This window comes from Narcine bancroftii, chromosome 2, assembly GCF_036971445.1.
Source record: "Narcine bancroftii isolate sNarBan1 chromosome 2, sNarBan1.hap1, whole genome shotgun sequence".
NCBI classification, from domain to species: Eukaryota; Metazoa; Chordata; class Chondrichthyes; order Torpediniformes; family Narcinidae; genus Narcine; species Narcine bancroftii.
Window position 1 is genome coordinate 298,722,291 of NC_091470.1, and position 22,292 is coordinate 298,744,582.

Sequence of the window (22,292 nt, forward strand, 5' to 3'; positions counted from 1 at the left end):
TCGAGGTTATTGGTAGTGTAGTAAGACACAGAGTCTGCGGACTTGGTGGTAAAATCACGATGCTGGAGAAATTCAGCAGGTTAAACAGTGTACTTTATATAGCAAAGATGGGCTTGAGACCTTCATCAAGGTATGACAAAATGTCAGCAGGCACCCAAACAAAATGGTGGAGTGGAGGTGCCAGGGGGAGTAGCATGGCCCCACAGGCAGGAGGCAATAAGTGGATAAGGGAGGGAGAGGATGCCAGTAAGCAGGGGGAGGGGATGGGGGTGTCTCTATGAAGGGAGAGCGAAATGGGTGGGGAGCTGGAGGAAAGAAGACAGAGGAAAAGGGAAGGGAGGGAGAACAGGGAGTTGGCTAGCAGACAACAGAGAAGTCAGTGTTAATGCCATCCAGTTGGAAAATGTCGAGATGGATAATTAAATGTTGCTCCTCCAATTTACGGGTGGTCTTGGTTTGATAGAACGAGGCCATGGACAGACATGTTAGCATGAGGGTAGGGTGCAGAAATGATATGGTTGGCCACTGGGAGATCCCTGTCACTGATTTGGACAGAGCAAAAGTGCTCAGTGAAGTGATCTCTCAGTCTGTATCCGATCTCTCCAATGTAGAGAAGGCCACAATGAGAGCACCCAATGCAGTAGACCACTTCTGTGGATGTGCAAGTGCTGCTTCACTTGAAAGGACTGTTTAGGGCCCCATATGGTGGTGAGGAAGGAGGTGTGGGCGCAAGTGTGGCCCTTCCTATGGCTGCAGAGGAAGGTGCTCATGGGGCAATTAATGGGAAGGGATGAGTTGACAAGGGAGTCATGGAGGAAGCAGACCATCTGGAAGGCAGAGAGGGGAGGAGAGGAGAAGATGTGTCTGGTGGTGTTATCATTATGGAGGTGATGAAAATTACAGAGGATAATATGTTGGATTCAGAGGCTGGTAGGGTGGTAGGTCAGGACAAGGGGAATCCTATGTTTGTTACATCTGGGGGCAGAGGGGCCAGGGCAGATAAACGGGAGTTGGAAGTGATACAGTAAGGATTAAATTGATTGTGGTGGAAATGAAGTCATATTTTGGAAGAAGGAGGAAATTTTGGATGATCTGGCTGGAAACCCCATCTTGGGAACAGATACGATGGAGACTAAGAAATTGAGAGAAAGGAATAGAATCCTTGCAGAGGACTGGGTGTGAAGAAGTGTGTGGTAAACCACTGTTACAGATAATTACCTGGTCGGGCACATCTATTGGCCAATTGTACCTGTGGCCCCTCCCCACAGGTTCCTGTATAAAGCTGGCTGTTCCACTGCCCTCTTCCTCAGGGCAGGACTGTCGAACAGTATAGATGTGCTTTTCTTCTTGTGAATAAAAGCCTACTGGTTTCTATTTCGAGTGATTGATAGTGCATCAAAGTTGTGGGAGTAAGTGGGTTTGTAAAGAAATGTCTGTCCGAGATGGAGATGGAGAGACATTGAAAGGGAAGAGTATCACCAAAGGTGGATCAAATTGTTAATTGGTAGTTATTGGTAATGGAGATGTGAGGGACTGGCAAGTGGTGAGGCCAAATATTCACCTCATTCACTCTGTACAATGAAATGCATGTTCATGCATTCAGTAGCCATACAGCTATCTCTTACCAAATGACTCAGTAATTTTAGCTGAATTCCACTGCCTTTTCTCCTCCAAATGTTCCTTTCATTTTTATCTTTCCATCCTTGTGCACAATCCAACACATATCCTTGCTTCCAGAACAAGGAATCAAGAGTAATGTGGCCTTAGGGTAGTCTACTGCTATGCTCCTATTTGTCAACCTCATCTTCAACAAATCTTCAGACGATTTTAGCATTCCACGGCCCATAGCCAGGTGGAGTTTTGCTCTTGACCTGAAGTATTTAAGGGCGTGTTGTTCTGCCTTGTAAAATTATGGGCAGAAAATTATAAGCTATTTAATTTAATATAATATAAAGTTCTTTTTTTTCAAAGTACTTTTCCACTAAATGGCTCACAAAAGGCTAGATTGCAGAAACAATGACTTTACTCTTTAGACACTCTTAGTTTGCTAAATTACGCACTCAATATCAAAACTTCACATCAATAAAGACAAAAAAATCCCACTTCCTCATTTTTATTTTTCTGCATTTGAAAGTTGTCTGTTTAGTTGCTTGTTTGCTAGCCTCCCTAATCTTGAGCTGTTGGATAGCAGACAATGTCCTCTTGAACCTCTGATCTTAATACATTAATAAATCCTGATATCTAATGTGAACTTTTCATCTAAATAATCTTATGATTAATAGCATCAGTGATAAGTAGTGATATTTTCAGAGAGTGGCATTCTTGTTTAAAAGTCTGCATGATTTCTCTATCTACAATATAACAGAATGAAACTTCAACTGAGAATGGTTGTCCACCCACTGAGAACATATTCATATTGCCTTCATCTTTAAATTGTAGCCACTCCTTTTACTGTGCCCACAATTGTTTATTGGCCTTCACATCCCAGGTGAGATTGTTTTTGTAGCATTGGAGGATAAGAGGGTGACCTTGCAGATGTTATAAAAACATGTATGGAATAGATAAGGAGTCTTTATCCAAGTGGAGGTAAGCCTAAAGCTAGACAGTAAACATTTAAGATGAGAGAGGAAAAATTTAAGAGAGCTGAGGGGCAACTTTTTCCTCTATGGAGGGTAATGGGTGCATGGAACAAGCTGCCAAAAGAAGCTGAAGAGGTGGGTACAATTACAATATTTAAAACACACTCAAACAGCTACTTGGATAAGGAAAGTTTAGAAGAAAATGAGCTAAATGCTCAGGTAGAAAACTTGGCTGACATTGGCAAGTTGGGTAGAAGGGCCTATTTCCATGATGGTTCTATATCCAAGGTTACTTCCATGCTTTTATTTGCTGTTCCTTAATCTGCCCTAGTTTTTTTTAACTTTTCACTCTGTTGTTCCTTCCTAACTCAGCATGGTTGCCCACTCTTTTTTGATGGCACTCATTTGAATGTTGGACTTGATTTCTTCCAGTGGACCATGAGCTTTGCACCTATTCTGAGGTATTGAACTTCAAATACCCCACTCCTGTGATTAATGATTATTCTTCCTAATACCATCTCTCAAAGCCCAAATAAGGTGATCATTTGTGCATAACGTCGGGGTGTCTGGTGCTATCTGTATGGTGTTTCCATGTTTTCCTGAAACTGCATGGGCTTTCTCTGCTCTCTCTGGTTTCCTTCCACATCCAAGAGATGTGCTGATCAGTAGGCTCACTGACAACTGCATATTGCCTCTAGTGTCTGGGTGAATGGTAGAATTAGGAAGGAACTGATGGGAACATGAGAGGAAAAAGCCAGATCAGTGTCGATGGGCATTTTGGTGGATTCGAACCAGGTGGGCCGTAGCTCTAGTTTCTGAGCTCGATGCATCTATGGCTGCATGAACACAGAATAGTTTGCCTCCAATGGGCAATTAACCATTGTTTTGTTGAGGTTGGAACCCCAATCACTCTCGTCACGATCACTTCTCACTGCTCCATTCAGGCAGGAGATAGAGAAGACTGAGATCCAGCTCCTCCATATTCAATAACGATTTTTATGCTATAGCTATCAGGCTTTTGACCCTTAACCTGACCATAAACAGCTCCAGGACTACCAAGAGATCTTTTCTTACACTAACTGTGACTGTGAATATTTATTTATTTTTGATAGTTGTCTTTTTTTTTGTCTTGGCATGCGTGCTAATTTTAATTTTTACTATTGTATTGGCATATCTTACGTACCTGTTTGGCTGGAACAAGTGAGAATTTTGATGCAGCTGAAGACTCTACTTAGGGCTATGACAAAATTTACTTTTCTAGTTACTGGTAAAGTGTTGCACACTCGACATCAAATGAAACCTGTCTTCAAAAGAAGAAATTCAATTTTCTGATGTCCTGCACAATCTATACTTGGTGTTAATGAAATGCATCATTTTAATGAACCATCAAGGTGAATATTCAAAAGCTACAATGCAAACTATTGTAAAAAAAAGGAAAAGATTAGGTGATACAAAGTCATGAACCTTGGTGTAATGTAAGTGACAAAACGTTTGGCCAGAATAGGCAGTATGAAGAAAGTAAAAACACAAAGCTGGAGAAACTCAGTAGGTCAAACAGTGTCCTTTATATAGCACAGGTAAAAATACATAGCCAACATTTTGGGCTTGAGCCCTTCATCAAGGTATGGAAAAATGTCGGCAGGCATCCAAACAAAAAAGTAGGGGGAGAGGGGTGGTTGTAAAGGCAGGAAGTGATAGGTGGAGAAGGGAGGGAGGAGTCAGTTGTGATCAAGGGAGGAGGGGTGGCCAGGAGAAGGGAGGGGGAAGGGAGGGAGGAGAACTGGAAAGGGGGAGAGAAGGGGAGAAGGGGAGAGGAGAGCAGAAACTGAAAAAGTTGATGGCTCCATGAAGAAAGTAAAGTTGAAAGAGAAACATGGTTCTGGAAATACTAGAATGACAGAATTTGTGTTCATGCAGTGCTCATTTATCCCATCATGTGCTTATAGAGCCAGAATAGGCAGATACTTTGAATGCTTATCTAAATTTCCCTCAGAACATGGGATAGTCTCTGCCTCAATCATCCCATTGAGAATCCATTTTCCATGTTCCAACAATTCTTTATAGAAAGAAATTTCTCCCAAATGTGTCTTCTTTTTTGACATTTAAAGATCCTCTTTAACGGATTCATGACTGATTGAAAATGTCTGCCGATTCAACATGTAAAAAACTCATGGTTTAAGAAAATGTTCATAAACTCTCTTTTTTGCCATCTCAGCCTCCAAGAAACAATCGTGGTGACACAGGCAGGGCAGCACAGTGGCCCAGTAGGTTGCTCTGCTTACCTCACCACTTCAGCAACCCAGTTCAATCCTTATCTCTAGTATTGCTTATATGTTCTCCCTTTGACCATATTTTCTCCAGATGCTTTGATTTCCTCCAATATCACAAAGGTGTGTGAGTTCATAGGTTATTTTTTACTTTAGAGATGTAGCATGGTTACAGGCTCTTCCAGCACATGAGCCTGCATCATCCAAATACACTAATGAACCTAAAAACCCTATATATTTTTGTAGGATGGGAAGAAACTGGAGCACCTAGAGGAAATCCACGTGGTCACGGGGAAAATATACAAATCCAGGTAACTGTCGCTGTCATAGTTTTCTGCTAACCACTTTGCTAATTGTGCCATTGTAAATGTCCCCTATTGTGTAAATGAATGTTAGAATTTAGAGATGGGAGAATATAGAGAATAAGACCATAAAACCATAAAGCATGGGAGCAGAAGTAGGCCCAATGGGTCTGCTCTGCCATTCCATCATGAGCTGATCCATTCTCCCACTCAAATCCACTCCCTTGCCTTCTCTCCATAACCTTTCAGACAGCCATCAATCTCTGCCTTAAATACACCCAATGATCTGGCCTCCACAGCTGCCTGTGGTATCAAAGGAAATAATATTCAATGGTTAACATGAACCAAATCACTTGGTATATCTGCTGTACAGGTTTATGATTGCATCTTTCCTTGAAGGAGTAAGTTTCAATTTCTCGCATTCCTGGTGTATCAATGCAATATACTCAGAATGACACCAATGTTTTTTCAATAATAGGATGAACAAAACAGCAGATGATATCCCAACATGCCTTTTACAGGGTTATCTTCATCTTTTTTTTCTTATATTCTGAATCTTGACTTCTAAAACCTCAATGTTACCTGTCCTTCATCTGCCAGAATGATTCATAGGATTCCCTGCTCAGTTGTACACCCTACAATTAGTTGCCCTTATAAAATCAACTATCTCTTACTTGTTTATGAAAAATTACATCTGTTACAATTCTGTTCAACCAGATAAACTGTCCATGCCCTTCTGTAAATCATTTGCAGCACCATCCCACTGTTTTAACTGACTGGGTTATTGAGTATCATGTCAACTCAAGAGAGCAGGGTTTGGTATTGTTCTTCAATGGTCAAATTTAAATTATTTTTATTTCCTTCTAAGTTGAGATATGACTGGTCTTTGGGATATATTCCACTCTACCATTCTCTAATTCAAGAAACAATCGTTCATTTAATTTGTTGGTTCATTCTCAGAGCTTGAATCTGAACACTCAAATAAACCTCCTTTGAGACAGCTTATTGAACATATCCTGAAAACCCATACACGGTGCACATCTATTCCAATCTAATTATTAATCAAATGAGGGTGGCACGGCTGGCGTAGAGGTTAGCATAAAGTTGTTACAGCAAAAGCTGTCTGTAAGGAATTTGTACGTTCTCCCCGTGTCTGCAGTCAAGCAGCATCAGTGGAGGTTAAAGTTGTCATTCAACGTTTTGAGTTTAGACTGTGAGGTCGAGGGAAGAGGAAAGAGTGACAATAGGAGGGGGTTGAGACAGAGACTGGTTGGAGATAAATCAAACCAGATAGGAAGGGGCTAATAGGCAAATAGAACTGGGTGGGGGTGGAGGAGGGGGAGGGGTTGGGAAAAATGAATAAAAGGAGATGAAAATTCAGTGGAAAATTAAGCATGTAGATAGGAGACAGATTTAAATATTAATGTTGAAGAACAAAATTGATTCAAGCTCTGTCAAGACAATATGACAAATACAATAAATGTTAGGTATATATTATTTCAATATAATTTTCTATATCAATTATATCTAATGCTGCAGAAGTTAAATAGATTGAAATCAGATTTATGAGATCAATGTTTTAGATGTAGCCAGGAGATAGGCTCTTTTTTACATTCTACTTGGTCCTGTCTGAAAGTGAAACCTTTTTGCATAAATTTGGGAACACTTTTAGAACAGGTTACAGGAATTAAATGTCCACAAAATTCAATGTTTTTTTTAATTAGGTAATATGGTAGGGATAAGACCAAAATTGAAATTAACTATATATCAAAAAGAATTTGTAAAGATTGCATTAGCATTAGCGAGAAAGTGTTTAGCAGTATCTTGGAAATCAGACTCTTGTCTAGATATGGAACATAGAAATCCATAGTTGTATTCGCCTTGAGAAGATTACTTACAATTTAAGAAATAAATATGATGTATAACTGTGGGTATAAATTTATAGATATTTTCCCTAAACTTCAAGAACCTCGTTAACCTCCTTGGAAGAATTAAAAATGTAAATAGTTAGAAATGTGTGATTGGTTATGTCTTCTTACTTTTTCTTTCCTTCTTTCCTTCTTGCTTCTTTCTTCTTTTCACCTGTTTCTTTCTTTACTTGAGGATTTATTGTTGGGGAGGGGGTTGGGGATTTGGGAGTTTATACCATCATGTATAATTGAAGTGATATTAATATTTTATTATTGAAATTTTTATTTTTTATGATTTCATGTATGTATAAAATTTTAAATAAAATACTTTAAAAAAGAGAATCGAGCATGTGTGGGAGAAGAAGATCAATGGTGTGGATTACTTGAAATTTGAAAATTTAACTTGCAAACCATTGGGCTTTAAGCTACCCACGTAGAATATTAGATATTGCTCCTTCAATTTGAATTTCCCCTCCCCATAACAATGTGGAGTAGCCCAGAATGGAAGAGTGCAGGCGAACTTCTTTGGTAATGGCAGCGCTGCACATGGTGTGGACTCACAGAGAGCGGAGAGTGGACCCATGGCTCTCCTCCACAGGGTACAACCACCTGGTCTTAATGCCAATGGCTTTAAATTTAAATGGCCTGTTAATGGAGCCAATGGTGTTTTTATTTAAAATCCTACAACCACAGGATCTGTGCCAAAGATGGCAGCACCTGTGTTCAGCAGTGGCCTAGAGGAATGCAGACCCAGGGGGAGAAGTGGTCCAATGCAGGGCACCAAAATTGGGGAGAAACACACCGACCCAATTGAGAATAAGTATAGGAGAAGACCCTACAGGACGGTGACCAAGGCAGCAGACCAGTGAAGGGTTCAGAAGCTGAAAGATCCTGCAGGGTGGTGACCACGGCAGCAGACCAGTGAGGGGCTCAGTGACTGAAGGACTCACACAGGCCATGGATTGTTGGCAACTTGTGCTTAAGGACCCACACAGGCTGCAGACTACTGGAAACCAGCTCAAGGGAACAAGGTATTGGAACTGGGATTTGAGAGGGTGTTGAGGGCAAGAAGGGCTCTTAAAGAGCATTGGGCACTGAAGACTTCCTGATCACATTGCAGGGTAGGATCTGAAACTTGGGTTTCTAAATGGATCAAAGAGTGATTTCTGCGGGTGCAGAGGCTGCAGAAGCATGGAGGTTAATTCAGAGGTACTCAGTGACTCTAAGGGACTCTCTCTTTCATCTCTTTCTCTTACTGTAAGGGGCACCTGCTGATAGTGAATCTTTCAATGCCTTACAGCAGAATAAAGGAAGATTTGTTTAATATTACATTTTCTGTTTTAGAACATGACAATAAAAAATCTCTTGGGAGGTTGTTCATATCCCTTTATGGTGGTAAGGGAGGACATGTAGGAACAGGTATTAGATCTGCAAAGCAGGGAGAAGTGCCATGGGGAAGGGGGATGTATGGTGAGGAATAAGTGGACCATGGAGTCAGGAGGAGAACAGCCTCTCTGAACAGTGGAAATGGAGGTGAGAGGAGGGGGTAAAAATGTTGGGATCATGTTGTAATTAACATTTTGAGCTTCTGAATGCATGCCATTTTAATTCTCCTTCTCTTTCCCATGCTGAGAACTGCCCATCCTCAGCTTTCTCCATTGCCATTGATCTTCAAGCATTTTGGTTTTTGCTTTAGATTTCAACATCTGCAGTCCCTTTTGTCAAGATATCAACACATCTGAGGAATGAAATAAATTATTATTTGACATAAATGATACTTAATTACTGGAACTGGAGGACATGTTCTGAATCTGATTCAGTTCACCAATCTTATTTTCATAATCATTAATAGTTCTGCAAGCAAAAAATGTATCAATTTTAAGAGTTTAAATTTTTGAATAATCTATCCTCAATATTTTAGGGAAGGGACTCTTAGATTTCACTACCTTTTGTGGTAAACAATGTTTCATGACATCTTCCCTGAATAGCTTAAGCTCTAATTTTAAGGGTTCCTCCCTTTTCTGAGTCCTGAAATAAAAGGAAACTATTTCTTTCAACTTATTCCATCAAATAGCTTAATTTATCCTGAAGACTCAACTTAGATTGCTCTCTTTATCATTTTTCTTCGCATGATATGTGAACGACATTTGGCCTTACATGTCTGTATTGGCTCTGAGAGAAATTTCAACAACTCCACATTCCCACCAACCATTTGTTCTCCTGTGTCTATCAAATTCATCTTGATTCTCTTCGCCAACTTACAAAAGGGTTAATTTGTGATCCCAATTTCCTCACTAACTAGTACACCTCTGGCATGTGAGAGGAAACCTGCATTGTGAGAGTCTGCAAAATCCACACAGACAGCATCCTGGTTCAGAATTGAACTGGGATTTCTGGATCTCTGGGACAGCAGCTCTACCTGCTGTGCCTCAGCACCATTGTCCTTCTAATGGAAGGGACTATGAGACAAATCTTTGGTGCCACCATTCTTATTTAATTCAACCCATGATGTAGAGAAGAGTATTCTGACAATATCTTTAAATAAAACACTCAGAGTATTTAGCAACTTGAGGCAAAGTTCTTTAATTATTTTAAATATAATACTGGTTGGATTTTTATGTAGGGTAGTAGAGAGTGGAAGAGGAATTGACACGCTTTTTGCAGAAAATTTTAAAGTGAAATCAGTTGAGACAATTGGTACCGAGTTCTCAGAAGGTGCAGTTCCACAATACGGTTGGTTGGTGTAGTGGTTAGTACAATACCTTCACAGCATCAGCAATTGGGATCAGGGTTCGAATCCCGTGCTGTCTGTAAGGAGTTTTTACATTCTCCCCGGGTCTGCGAGGGTTTTCCTTGGGGGCTCCAGTTTCCTCCCAGCATTTGAAACATACTGTGGGTGTATGTTAATGGGTATAAATTGGACAGCATAGACTCGTGGGCCATAATGGCCTTTTACCATGCCGCATGTCTAAATTTGAAGAAGACTGCAGAGCCCACCTCACTGACAAAAGACAAAGGAGGAAAAACCCAACACGCAACCCCAACCAACCAATTTTCCCTTGCAACCGCTGCAACCGTGCCTGCCTGTCCCGCATCGGACTTGTCAGCCACCAACGAGCCTGCAGCAGGCGTGGACGTACCCCTCCATAAATCTTCGTCCGCGAAGCCAAGCCAAAGAAAAAAAGAATGTCTAAATTTATTTAAAAAATTAAAATAAACCATCTATAACTTAGCATTGAATCCGGTATCCAGATCTGCACTTAGCAAGAAATGTGTTTTTAATTTTGCAAAGGTGGACACATAGATGGGGATAGAATATATCCTGCATTCCATCTTGAACCAGTAATGCACCAAACCTATGATAGTTCATTAGAGTCAATGGATACATTTGTAACTGCATCTGGTCAAATTACGGTCAGCAAGTCAATCAACTGGACTCCGCGTGCCTTTAGAAACCTGATGTTGATGAATGTTCCCAGTCATATTTGTTTTCCAGGTTTGGCAGCGAGACCTCAGAGATAATACAACCTCAGCTGTTGTACCACTGAGACTCCCTTCCCGGGTCACCCTTACAGGAGGCCAAGGCCTGCTCTGATGGAGCTTTTCATCCTTGCTGAAAATGGCAAATATTTTTTTAATGCACAGATGCTTTTTAAAGTATTGACATTTCTCTGAATAATTATGAATTCACCTTTTTTTTCTATTTGCATTCAGGAGCTTAATGGGGATTACATTCTGCCCCACCTACTGAGTGTTTTCACGTTGTGTCTTGTGATGGAGCAGACTTATCGATGCTCACTCTTGGTAAATATTCATTTTTAATTTCTCTTGCAGTGTTTTGTGTTAATTTATACTTTTTGCTTGTTAGTGTGTTTTATGTATCTGTGTGGCTGTTGCTAACAAGCATTTCATTACATCTGTGCATTGTGCTTTTGTTATCAGGTTCACAATCATTCATAACTGTTTGTCCTAAAAAAAAATCTGTTATTATATTGTTTATCAGAAACACTGGAGTGGTTTTTATTAGGTGAATAAAAATCCATTGCAAAAAGGGATTATATGGAAAGAATAAAACTGAAATATATTTTGATCCTTTGCCAATCACACTGAAAAAAAAAGGTTGTATAAAATGGCTCAAATAATTTCCTTCACTTACAAACATCAAACTCAGTCCTGCTAATGAATAATCACAAATAGCGATAATGTATAATCACCCTCTGTATTATGTTGTAATGTAATCAATTAGAAAATAATTTTGGAATGAATGGATGCTTTTGCACTGGAAATCTGTACAATAGTCTTGGCCCGCTGAAACTGGATGCAGAATTGCACAGGTAAAAACAAAGGTAATGAGTTCGTCCCATTTTATAAAGCTGACATTTTCAATAGCTGTTCATAGCTAATACAATGTAAATATGTCACAGTGCTCCTTCCTTTAGTAGCTCCAAGTCTAACATAACCCCAAAGACACACAGGAAACTGTTATTGAGGTTGATCTTAAAAGGTTTCAGCTCAAAATGTAGACCATTCTATTTTTTCCCATTGTTCCTCCAGTGGATTGTGTTCAACAACAGCCATTCCAAATGCAAGCAATGTCACTGAGTCCTATATGAAGGGATGAAACATGACAGCTCCGAGAAAAGGCTGGGCTCATTCAGTTAATTCAGTAAATAATTGAGAAAATGCACTTTATTCTTGGGATCATCACTAAAGAATATCATTAAGAAGAGGGTTTTCAAACTTTCTAAATCCTGGATGCTGCAAATCTGAACTGAAATCAGAAAATACAAATTTTAGTAAACTGTGCATTTTGATCACAGGCTCCTTGTGTTCTTTTTCTCTCTTTTGTAAATGACCCATAATTAGAAAGATAATGGATCAATGCAAGTCTGATTATTATTGGTAAATTATGTAAAAGAGTTTAATTCTGCTTTGAAGATTTTTGGTCATTCCATTTTTAAGTTCCACACATTGAGAAATTCGACTAGAAATTGATTCACCCTAACACAGGTGATTATGTTTGGGACAAAGACACTATTTCCCTTTATTTGCCTCTGTGCTCCATGTTTTTAAATTTGTAATCAAACAATTCATGTGATTAAAGTGCCCATTCCAGATTTTATTCAAGGTTATTTCTATACATCCTTGATGATTGCTGCTTCTCTCCGATGGCAACCTTCCTTGTTGAAGTTCTTGATGATATAGAAGGTTTTGCCTGTGAAGTAATGGGCTGTGTCCATTACCTTTTGCATGGCTCTATGATCAGGAGTATTGGTGTCCCCATACCAAAGCATGATGTAGCCTGTCAGCACTCTATCCACCACATATCTGTAGAAATTTGCCAGGGTTTCTGATGTCATCCCAAACCTTCGCAAACTCCTGAGGAAGTAGAGGCACTGATGTGCTTTCTACATGATGCCATTAGTTTGTTGGGTCCAGGAAAGATCCTCTGAGATAGTGACTCCCAAGAACTTAAATTGTCCCACCCTTTCTAGCTCTGATTCTCAAATGGTCACTGGAATGTACACCTCTAGTTTTTCCTTCCTGTAATCAAAAATCAGCTTCTTGGTTTTGGTGACATTGAGTGTGAGGTGGTTGTTGGTGCACCATTCAGCCATGTTTTCAATATCCCTCCAGTAAGCTGACTTTTCACCCCTTTTATATACAACCCACTACAGTGGTATCATCAGCGAATTTGTAGATGGTGTCATTGTCATACTGAACCATAGGTGTAAAGTGAGTCGAGCAAGGGACTAAGAACACATTCCTGGGGTGCTCTGGTACTGATAGAGATTGTGGAGATGTAATTCTTCAATCCTCACTGATTGTGAAGATAATTCCTCCAGTGTTACGAGCCCAGAGGACTCCAAAACCCAGCAGCAATAGAAATTCACCAAGGCAAATAGTTACTTTTACAAAAGTTGCTTTTAAATTTCTTTAAACATAATAACAAAATCAATCTTTAACTTATTACTGTTAACTTAACTTAACCTCACTTAACCCCTTCTAATTCTAAGTGCTCGTGTATGTTATGTGTGTATGTTTGTTTCACAGTCTAATCATTCACTTCTCACTTCTCCAAGTTCACTGGTATCAGGCAATTTTCAGACTGTGCACAGAATTTAACATTTATGGATCTCCACCAGGCTCCAGAGCTTAAAGTTAAATGGTTACCACTCAGGAAAATTCTTGTTGGTTTCAGAGAGAAATTTGTTGCTCATTGGACACACAGAAACTGATTTCCTCCAGTCATTTCAGTGTCTTGCCGAAGAAACTTTCCCCATCATGGGTTTTCCAAATGATAACCTCTTCTTCCAGGTCATTATAGAGTTCCTCTCACTTCCCTTATTTCAGGAGAAACATTCTAGCCAGCCATTTCCTCTTGTAAGGACTACAAGGGTTTTGAATAGTCTGAACTCAGAACTCACATCCTCTCTTCAAAATGAGGTTTTTCAACAAGCCTGCCAGCTTGCCATATTGCAGCCTCAACTGCTGCTGTAGAACTGACTCCTCTCTCTCTCTCCCTCTCTCTCTCTCTCAGAGAAGAATCCTGTTTGTTCTTTCCAAAGCAGTTCCATTGTTTTTTGCAAAATTAACCGGAGCCTGAATGTCTTGCATTTTAAATGAGATGTATTTTGTGATGTGTTACTTTGGTTGTATGAAGTAACTTCACTAAACCCCCACAATCTATCTCTTTTAAAGACATATTTATATATAACATAACCCGTAAAAACAGGAAGTATTGGAATTCATGTCCTAAAAGTTTTATTTTTACCTATTAACATAACAAGAGGTGCAGTATATCACAAAGAAGGCTGCAAAAGGTAACAAACATAGCCAGGTTCATTACAGGTACCGACCTCCTATCCAGTGAATGCAGTCAATAACATAAAGGAGCCTTATTACCCTGGTCAGAATCAGAATCAGAATTTATTGTTTGTCATGAACATGTCAAAAATATTGGATACTTTGGAGCAGCATTGAAGAGTAAATATTGCTCTAAATTACATTTAATAAATAAATACATAAATGCAAAAATAAAAGAAAGTAAGGTCCGTGTCTATGGTTCACTGTCCATTCAGAAACCTGATGACAGAGGGAAAGGAGCTGTCCTTGTGCAACTGAGTATTTGTCTTCAGGCACCTGTATCTCCTTCCCGATGGCAGCAGTGTGAAGAGGGCATGGCCTGGGTGGTGGGAGTCCTTGACGATAGAGGCTTCTTTCCTCAGACATCGCCTCTTCTGGATGTCCTCGATGGAGTGAAGACTGGTGCCCATGATGGCACTGGCCATGTTGACAAACCTCTGTAGTTTTTTTTCCTATCCTGTGCATCAACATCCATACCAAATAGTGATGAAAATGGTCAGAAAACTCTCCACAGCACACCTGTAGAAATTTTCAAGAGTCTTTGGTTATATACCAACTCCCTTCAAACTCTTCACAAAGTAGCCACAACATCTTCTCGCAGCTTCCTTTCGGAAGAAAGTACAGAACTCTAAAGTTCAGCACCTCCAGTTTCAAGAACAGTTTTTATTTTGCAAGTTATAAACAAGCAATTGCCGGGTGTTTTATTGCTTTTGGCAAGTAAAGCTTTGCATCAGGAGAGCTAAACATGAAAATGAGAGCATCTAAAGTTTCTTTATGAAGCACAGAGATGTGCATGGACTAGATTGTTTAAATACCATTCTTCTTTGGCTTGGCTTCGCGGACGAAGATTTATGGAGGGGGTAAAAAGTCCACGTCAGCTGCAGGCTCGTTTGTGGCTGACAAGTCCGATGCAGGACAGGCAGACACGATTGCAGCGGTTGCAAGGGAAAATTGGTTGGTTGGGGTTGGGTGTTGGGTTTTTCCTCCTTTGCCTTTTGTCAGTGAGGTGGGCTCTGCGGTCTTCTTCAAAGGAGGTTGCTGCCCGCCAAACTGTGAGGTGCCAAGATGCACGGTTTGAGGCGTTATCAGCCCACTGGCGGTGGCCAATGTGGCAGGCACCAAGAGATTTCTTTAGGCAGTCCTTGTACCTTTTCTTTGGTGCACCTCTGTCACGGTGGCCAGTGGAGAGCTCGCCATATAACACGATCTTGGGAAGGCGATGGTCGTCCATTCTGGAGACGTGACCCATCCAGCGCAGCTGGATCTTCAGCAGCATGGACTCGATGCTGTCGGCCTCTGCCATCTCGAGTACTTCGACGTTAGGGGTGTAAGCGCTCCAATGGATGTTGAGGATGGAGCGGAGACAACGCTGGTGGAAGCGTTCTAGGAGCCATAGGTGGTGCCGGTAGAGGACCCATGATTCGGAGCCAAACAGGAGTGTGGGTATGACAACGGCTCTGTATACGCTTATCTTTGTGAGGTTTTTCAGTTGGTTGTTTTTCCAGACTCTTTTGTGTAGTCTTCCAAAGGCGCTATTTGCCTTGGCGAGTCTGTTGTCTATCTCATTGTCGATCCTTGCATCTGATGAAATGGTGCAGCCGAGATAGGTAAACTGGTTGACCGTTTTGAGTTTTGTGTGCCCGATGGAGATGTGGGGGGGCTGGTAGTCATGGTGGGGAGCTGGCTGATGGAGGACCTCAGTTTTCTTCAGGCTGACTTCCAGGCCAAACATTTTGGCAGTTTCCGCAAAGCAGGACGTCAAGCGCTGAAGAGCTGGCTCTGAATGGGCAACTAAAGCGGCATCATCTGCAAAGAGTAGTTCACGGACAAGTTTCTCTTGTGTCTTGGTGTGAGCTTGCAGGCGCCTCAGATTGAAGAGACTGCCATCCGTGCGGTACCGGATGTAAACAGTGTCTTCATTGTTGGGGTCTTTCATGGCTTGGTTCAGCATCATGCTGAAGAAGATTGAAAAGAGGGTTGGTGCGAGAACACAGCCTTGCTTCACGCCATTGTTAATGGAGAAGGGTTCAGAGAGCTCATTGCTGTATCTGACCCGACCTTGTTGGTTTTCGTGCAGTTGGATAATCATGTTGAGGAACTTTGGGGGACATCCGATGCGCTCTAGTATTTGCCAAAGCCCTTTCCTGCTCACGGTGTCGAAGGCTTTGGTGAGGTCAACAAAGGTGATGTAGAGTCCTTTGTTTTGTTCTCTGCACTTTTCTTGGAGCTGTCTGAGGGCAAAGACCATGTCAGTGGTTCCTCTGTTTGCGCGAAAGCCGCACTGTGATTCTGGGAGAATATTCTCGGCGACACTAGGTATTATTTTATTTAGTAGAATCCTAGCGAAGATTTTGCCTGCAATGGAGAGCAACGTGATTCCCCTGTAGTTTGAGCAGTCTGATTTCTCGCCTTTGTTTTTGTACAGGGTGATGATGGTGGCATCACGAAGATCCTGAGGCAGTTTACCTTGGTCCCAACAAAGCTTGAAAAACTCATGCAGTTTGGCATGCAGAGTTTTGCCACCAGCCTTCCAGACTTCTGGGGGGATTCCATCCATACCTGCTGCTTTGCCACTTTTCAGTTGTTCGATTGTCTTATATGTCTCATCCAGGGTGGGAACCTCATCCAGCTCTAGCCTTAGGGGCTGTTGAGGGAGCTGGAGCAGGGCGGAATCTTGGACTGAGCGGTTGGCACTGAAAAGAGATTGGAAGTGTTCTGACCATCGGTTGAGGATGGAGATCTTGTCGCTGAGGAGGACTTTGCCATCTGAGCTGCGCAGCGGGCTTTGGACTTGGGGTGAGGGGCCGTACACAGCCTTTAGAGCCTCGTAGAAACCCCTGAAGTCGCCAATGTCTGCGCTGAGCTGTGTTCGTTTGGCGAGGCTAGTCCACCACTCATTTTGGATCTCCCTGAGTTTGCGCTGAAGATGGCTGCATGCGCGACGGAAGGCTTGTTTCTTCTCTGGACAGGACGGCTTTGTAAGGTGAGCCTGGTGGGCAGCTCGCTTCTTTGCCAGCAGCTCCTGGATTTCCTGGCTGTTTTCGTCAAACCAGTCCTTGTTTTTCCTGGAGGAGAAGCCCAGTACCTCTTCAGTGGATTGCAGTATGGTAGTCTTCAACTGATCCCAGAGGGTTTCAGGGGACGGGTCTGTGAGGCGGGTTGCAACGTCGAGCTTTGCTTTGAGGTTTGCCTGGAAGTTTCCTCTCGCTTCGTCTGACTGCAGGTTTCCAACATTGAACCTCTTTCTGGGGGCTTTATTGTTCCTGGGCTTTGGCTTGAAGTGAAGGTTGAGCTTGCAGCGAACCAGCCGGTGGTCAGTGTGGCATTCCGCGCTAGGCATGACCCTGGTGTGGAGCACATCTTGTTTGTCACTTTCTCGCACCAGGATGTAGTCCAGGAGGTGCCAGTGTTTGGATCGGGGATGCATCCAGGTGGTCTTAAGGCTGTCCCTCTGTTGAAAAAGGGTGTTTGTAATGACAAGTCGCTGTTCTGCGCAGAGCTCCAACAGGAGGCGCCCATTGTCGTTGCACTTGCCGACGCCATGCTTGCCCAGGATTCTTGGCCAGGTTTCTGAGTCTTTGCCGACGCGAGCGTTGAAGTCGCCCAGGATGACAACCTTGTCAGCTGTAGGGGTACGTTGGATGAGGTTGCGCAGGTTGGTGTAGAACTTGTTCTTTTCTGCTGGTTCCGCCTGGAGGGTTGGAGCATAGACACTGATGAGGGTGATGTGACGCTTGTTTTGAAGTGGGAGTCGCATGGACATGATTCGGTCCGAGAGGCCTGTCGGAAGGTTTTCGAGTTTGGAGGCAATGAAGCTCTTGACCATGAAGCCTACACCAGATAGGCGTCGTTCATCCGAAGGCTTGCCAGACCAGTAGAGTATGTAGCCCGCGCCGCGTTCTTGGAGGCTGCCTACATCTGACAGGCGGACTTCACTGAGAGCGGCTATGTCGATGTCAAGTCTGAGGAGTTCATGTGCAATGAGGGCAGACCGACGTTCAGGTCGGTGGCTGTCAGCCTTGTCTAGCATGGTTCTGATGTTCCAGCATGCTAGCTTGAGTTTGTGAGCATCTTTTGAGGGGGAGGACGTGGAGGGGGAGGACGTGGAGGGGGAGGACGTGGACCTGTCCTCGGGCCTGCGCAAAGGAGCTTTTAGGTGGAGTGCAGTGCGCGCAGTACTGGCCCCACCCTTTACACCCATGGTCCGTGTGCCGTGGCCAAGCAAGCTGGGACGTGGCAGCGAGGTCCTTGGGTCGTAGGTTTTATATCGGAGTGGCCTTCTCCTATGCAGGTTTCTTACCCGGGCTGGAGGGGCCTGCCTCCCCTCCTAGGTCGGTCCATACTGCCCGGACCGGGCAGTATACCATTGCAATACCATTGCAAGCTGTAACAAAACACGAGCTCCAATATTCATGCCCAGCAACAGTTTAAACTTCTTTTCAATAGGTTAAGGCTTAAAATAGAAGACAATAATTTCAAAGCAGTAATTTGGACAGAATTTACATTTGAATTTTTAAATTTAGGCATACAGCACGGTAACAGGCCATTTCGGTCCAGAGATTGTGCTGCCCAATTTATACCCCATTAACCCCATTAAAATGGTACATTTCAAATGGTGGGAGGAAACCGGAGTCCTTGGAGAAAATCCATGCAGACACGGGGATAATGTACAAACTCCTTACAGACAGTGCAGGATTCGAACCCTAGTCCAAACCATACTGCCTGTTCTGATTCATTCTGATTTCCAGCTGCTTGACGTGCTGATGAAGCAAATAAATATGAAATGGAGGGCTTCCTCAACAGAAGAGGCACGATCAACAACCAGGCTACAAAAGTAATGAGGGGATCACTGGGATGTTATGAACAAGGTGTTAGGCATTAAAACAGATTTACATGATGACATCCTCAAAAAAAATCAAATTTTGATTTTTTACTGCTTTTTATTGAAAAACAATACAAGGAGTGAAATCAAGTTAACATTGCTATGAGATATTTAGGGAAAGAGTTTACAGAGGTATGAGAGAGATGCAGTTCAAAGGTATATTCATTGCTGTCTTATATATGACCCTTTACTTCCCTAATTTCAATCTCTGCACATTGGTATAATTTCAAAAGATAATTGGGAGAATGAATATTCGTATACGATCTTGGCAGAGTGATGGCCAATCACCCGAACTATCCATTAATAATAACAACTTTCTATGTACTGTCAATGGATCAATACATTTGTATTTACAAGACAAAATTTCCTTCAGCTGATGTAAACTGTACTATTCCAGGAACAAGGAAAATTAGAGATCTTGGCCAATGGACATCATTGGAATGAAAAGCATTGGGAATGCAGAACCGCTGAAGCATGGAAAGAATTTCTGTGAACAGATATTGCTACAATAAGCATGACATTGTCACGACTTCTCTAAATAGCAAGCTCATGTAACATTAACGCCGTAACACATCTAGCAATAAAAGATTTGCGACTGACTTGGGTTAATTGCACCAACATCTTGACAAGTTATTTCTTTTCCTTTCAAAAGAAATGAAGAATCTGTGGTGGCCTGCTGCTGCAATGATCAAACCGGTGCTCCAGTTGGCGAATGCACCTAAAAGCCAGCAGACTGCTCAGTGGTACTGGCCCAAGCAAGTGAACTGGCAGATGAACGGCAAGGGTATCTTAAAGGCCAGTGACCCCAAAATGGTGCTGGACCCCGCTGCACAGCCAACAGTCAGGGACAGCATGCAGGAAAGAAGGTAGCGTCATGAAACAAGGTACTCGTTTGCGTGATACCCACTTTTGTTATGTGGGTCATCACGTCAGCAATTGGGGAAAATGGCGGGAATGTGAGAGGTATAAAAGTCAGGCTTGAGCTTCAATAAAAGCAGAGAGCTTAACCTTACTACACTTGTGAGTGTGTCTTTCTTTTGAGTAGGGCACGGCTACAAAACATTTTTAGTGGCTGCTCCATGGTTTTCTGCTATTGGTAAAGAAGTTGCAGAAAATGAGGTAAACAACGGAGGATAAGGCCCAGTAAATGAGGATGAACTGGTGGATTAGTTAGCATTAGTTGCAGGGGGTATATTTCTTCAGTATTGTTACTAATCACAGGTTTGGCACTCAAATAACCTACTAGTAAACAAATATTTCTTTGGGTTTGTGATATGAATAACAGAAGCACAAAATAGGGAGGTTTTGATGGCAATGATGAATCCAATACAAGGAAAAGAAGTCGGCCATCAGGCTCTTCATGCCTGCCTTGAAATTCAATATGACGATGATTGATTTATATTGGCTTCAACTCCTCTTAGGTGCAATTTCTCCATATATTTGATTCTTCAAAGAATATAAGCAAATTTTTAAAGCATGATTTACCTTTCATAAAACCATGTTGACTATCTTTAATTATATTCAGCCTTCCTAAATGATTAGCTATTTCCTGTTGGGTTATTGATTCTAGCTTCTTGCCAATAGTAGTTGTTAAAATAGCTAGCCTCTAGTTCCCTGCCTAATGTCTGTCTTTTTTTCATTGGGAGAGTCACATTGGCAGTTCTCCAAACTTCTCCTACCTTTTCAAAGTTATAACATAAATTTAACTAATGTCTCCACAATTTCTGCAAGCCACATCCTTTAAAATTCAGTCCATTGGGTCTTGAGTAATCATCGGCCTATAGCTTCTGAATTTCGCTAATACTTTATCCCTTGCATTTGGGATTTTTGTAAATTTGCAATGCTATTTGAAATTACCCCATCTGATATCTTTGGGATATTAGCAATTTCTTACACAGTGAAGACTGTTGCAAAAGAAATCTGTCGTTCCCTTGATTGCTCCTGCTACTTCACTAGTCTTAATCTCTGGAGGACCTTCATTCATCTGAGCTCCCCTCTTCCAATTTATATAAACTTTTACGTTAGCTTTATTATTACATGTAAGTTTTATTTCATAATTAATTTCCACCCTTCATAAGTGCTTTTTTGTCTTCTTTTGCTAGATCCTCAAAACATCCTGGTTGTTTGGTCTACCACTCACCCTGACCACTTGATATACCCTACTTTTGAATTAACCATTACTCTTTATGAATGAACAAGGATTTATTGTTATATGCATAAGGACAATGAACAGATGCAATGAAAGTATTGCTTGCTGTAGTTTCCCAGTTACATAAAACACACAAAGTATAATTAAGATTCCATGAAGAGAGAACAAAAGATAATAAGTATAAAAAGAAGAGAAAAAATAATAAATATGGTTTCAGCACATTGGAGGAAGAGGCTGATTGGAGCAAAAGAGGTCAGGTGACTTGAGGAGCAGCAGCAGTTACAATTTAAAAAGGGGAGAGGCAGCAGGAAGAAGCTTGTTGGAGGAAGATGCTGAGTATCCCTAGAAAAAGTGAGGGACTGTTCAGTGCAGTGGTCAATGTTGGAGAGAAGTGGTAAGAGATAAGTGAGAAATGGCCACTCTGTTCCAGGAATTAAAAAAAATAATGATTCAGCAGTCAGGCACAGGTTTAGATACCATTTGTTTTGATCCTCTAGTCATAGACAGTGGGTTCAGCAGCCAAGGCAGGAGAATGCTCCTCTTGCAGAATGTGGATTGTCAGGGAAGCCAGAAGTATCCCTGATGCCTCCAGCTACAGCTCCTGACAAGCTGAGTTAAGGAACTGGAGCTGCAGCTGGTGAACTCTGGACCATTTGTGAGGAAGAGGGTGTCACAGGAGTTACAGGGACACTATCACACCTAGGAGGCGGTGGGGCGTGGAGTTGGGTGTCACTCAGGAGAGGGAAAGGGAACAGAGAGACAGGCAGTGCAGGCCACCCCTGTGGCTTTTCCCCTCAACAACAAGTATACCATTTTGCATACTGTTCGGGGGAATGACCTACAAGAACAAAATCAGGTCTCTGGTACAGTTTGGCCCTGTGGATAAGGGAAGGGAGGAGAAGAGGTGAGCTGCAGTGATAGGGGATTCCATAGTTAGGGGGAAAGAGAAAAGGTTCTGTGGAATAGATTGAGGATCTTGGATGGTATGTTGCCTCCCTGGTGCTAGGGCTCAAGACATTTCAGATTGAGCCACAGCATTTTCAGGAGGGAGGGTGAACAGCCATATGTTGTGTCGACATATGGACCAAAGATGTGGGTAGGAAGGGTGAGGAGGTCCTGCAAGGAGTGTTCAGGGAGTCAGCACTATGTTGAAGGACAGGACTTCCAGGGTTGTGATCTCAGGATTGCTACCTGTGCATGTGCTACTGAGGTTATAAATGGGAGGATAATACAGTTTAACACATGGCTAAAGACATGGTGCATGATGGAGGGCTTCAAGTTTCTGGATCATTGGGCTCTCTTCCAGGGAAGTTTGGACCTGTTCTGATGGAATAAT

At 42.1% G+C, this 22,292-nt stretch overlaps 1 protein-coding gene and 1 long non-coding RNA gene across 4 annotated transcripts in view; one reads left to right on the top strand and one right to left on the bottom strand.

Moving 5' to 3' along the window:
• The window catches only part of LOC138752738 (uncharacterized), a 34,886-nt gene extending 15,124 nt beyond the window's left edge, over nt 1–19,762 (top strand). Inside the window, exons 2-4 of the long non-coding RNA XR_011350886.1 lie at nt 5,093–5,157; nt 10,773–10,862; nt 19,460–19,762. This is a non-coding gene — a long non-coding RNA (uncharacterized lncRNA). The remainder of the gene's footprint in view (nt 1–5,092; nt 5,158–10,772; nt 10,863–19,459) is intronic.
• The window catches only part of xkr4 (XK related 4), a 233,081-nt gene that overhangs the window by 107,489 nt on the left and 103,300 nt on the right, over nt 1–22,292 (bottom strand). The gene's annotated exons all lie outside the window — the stretch shown is intronic.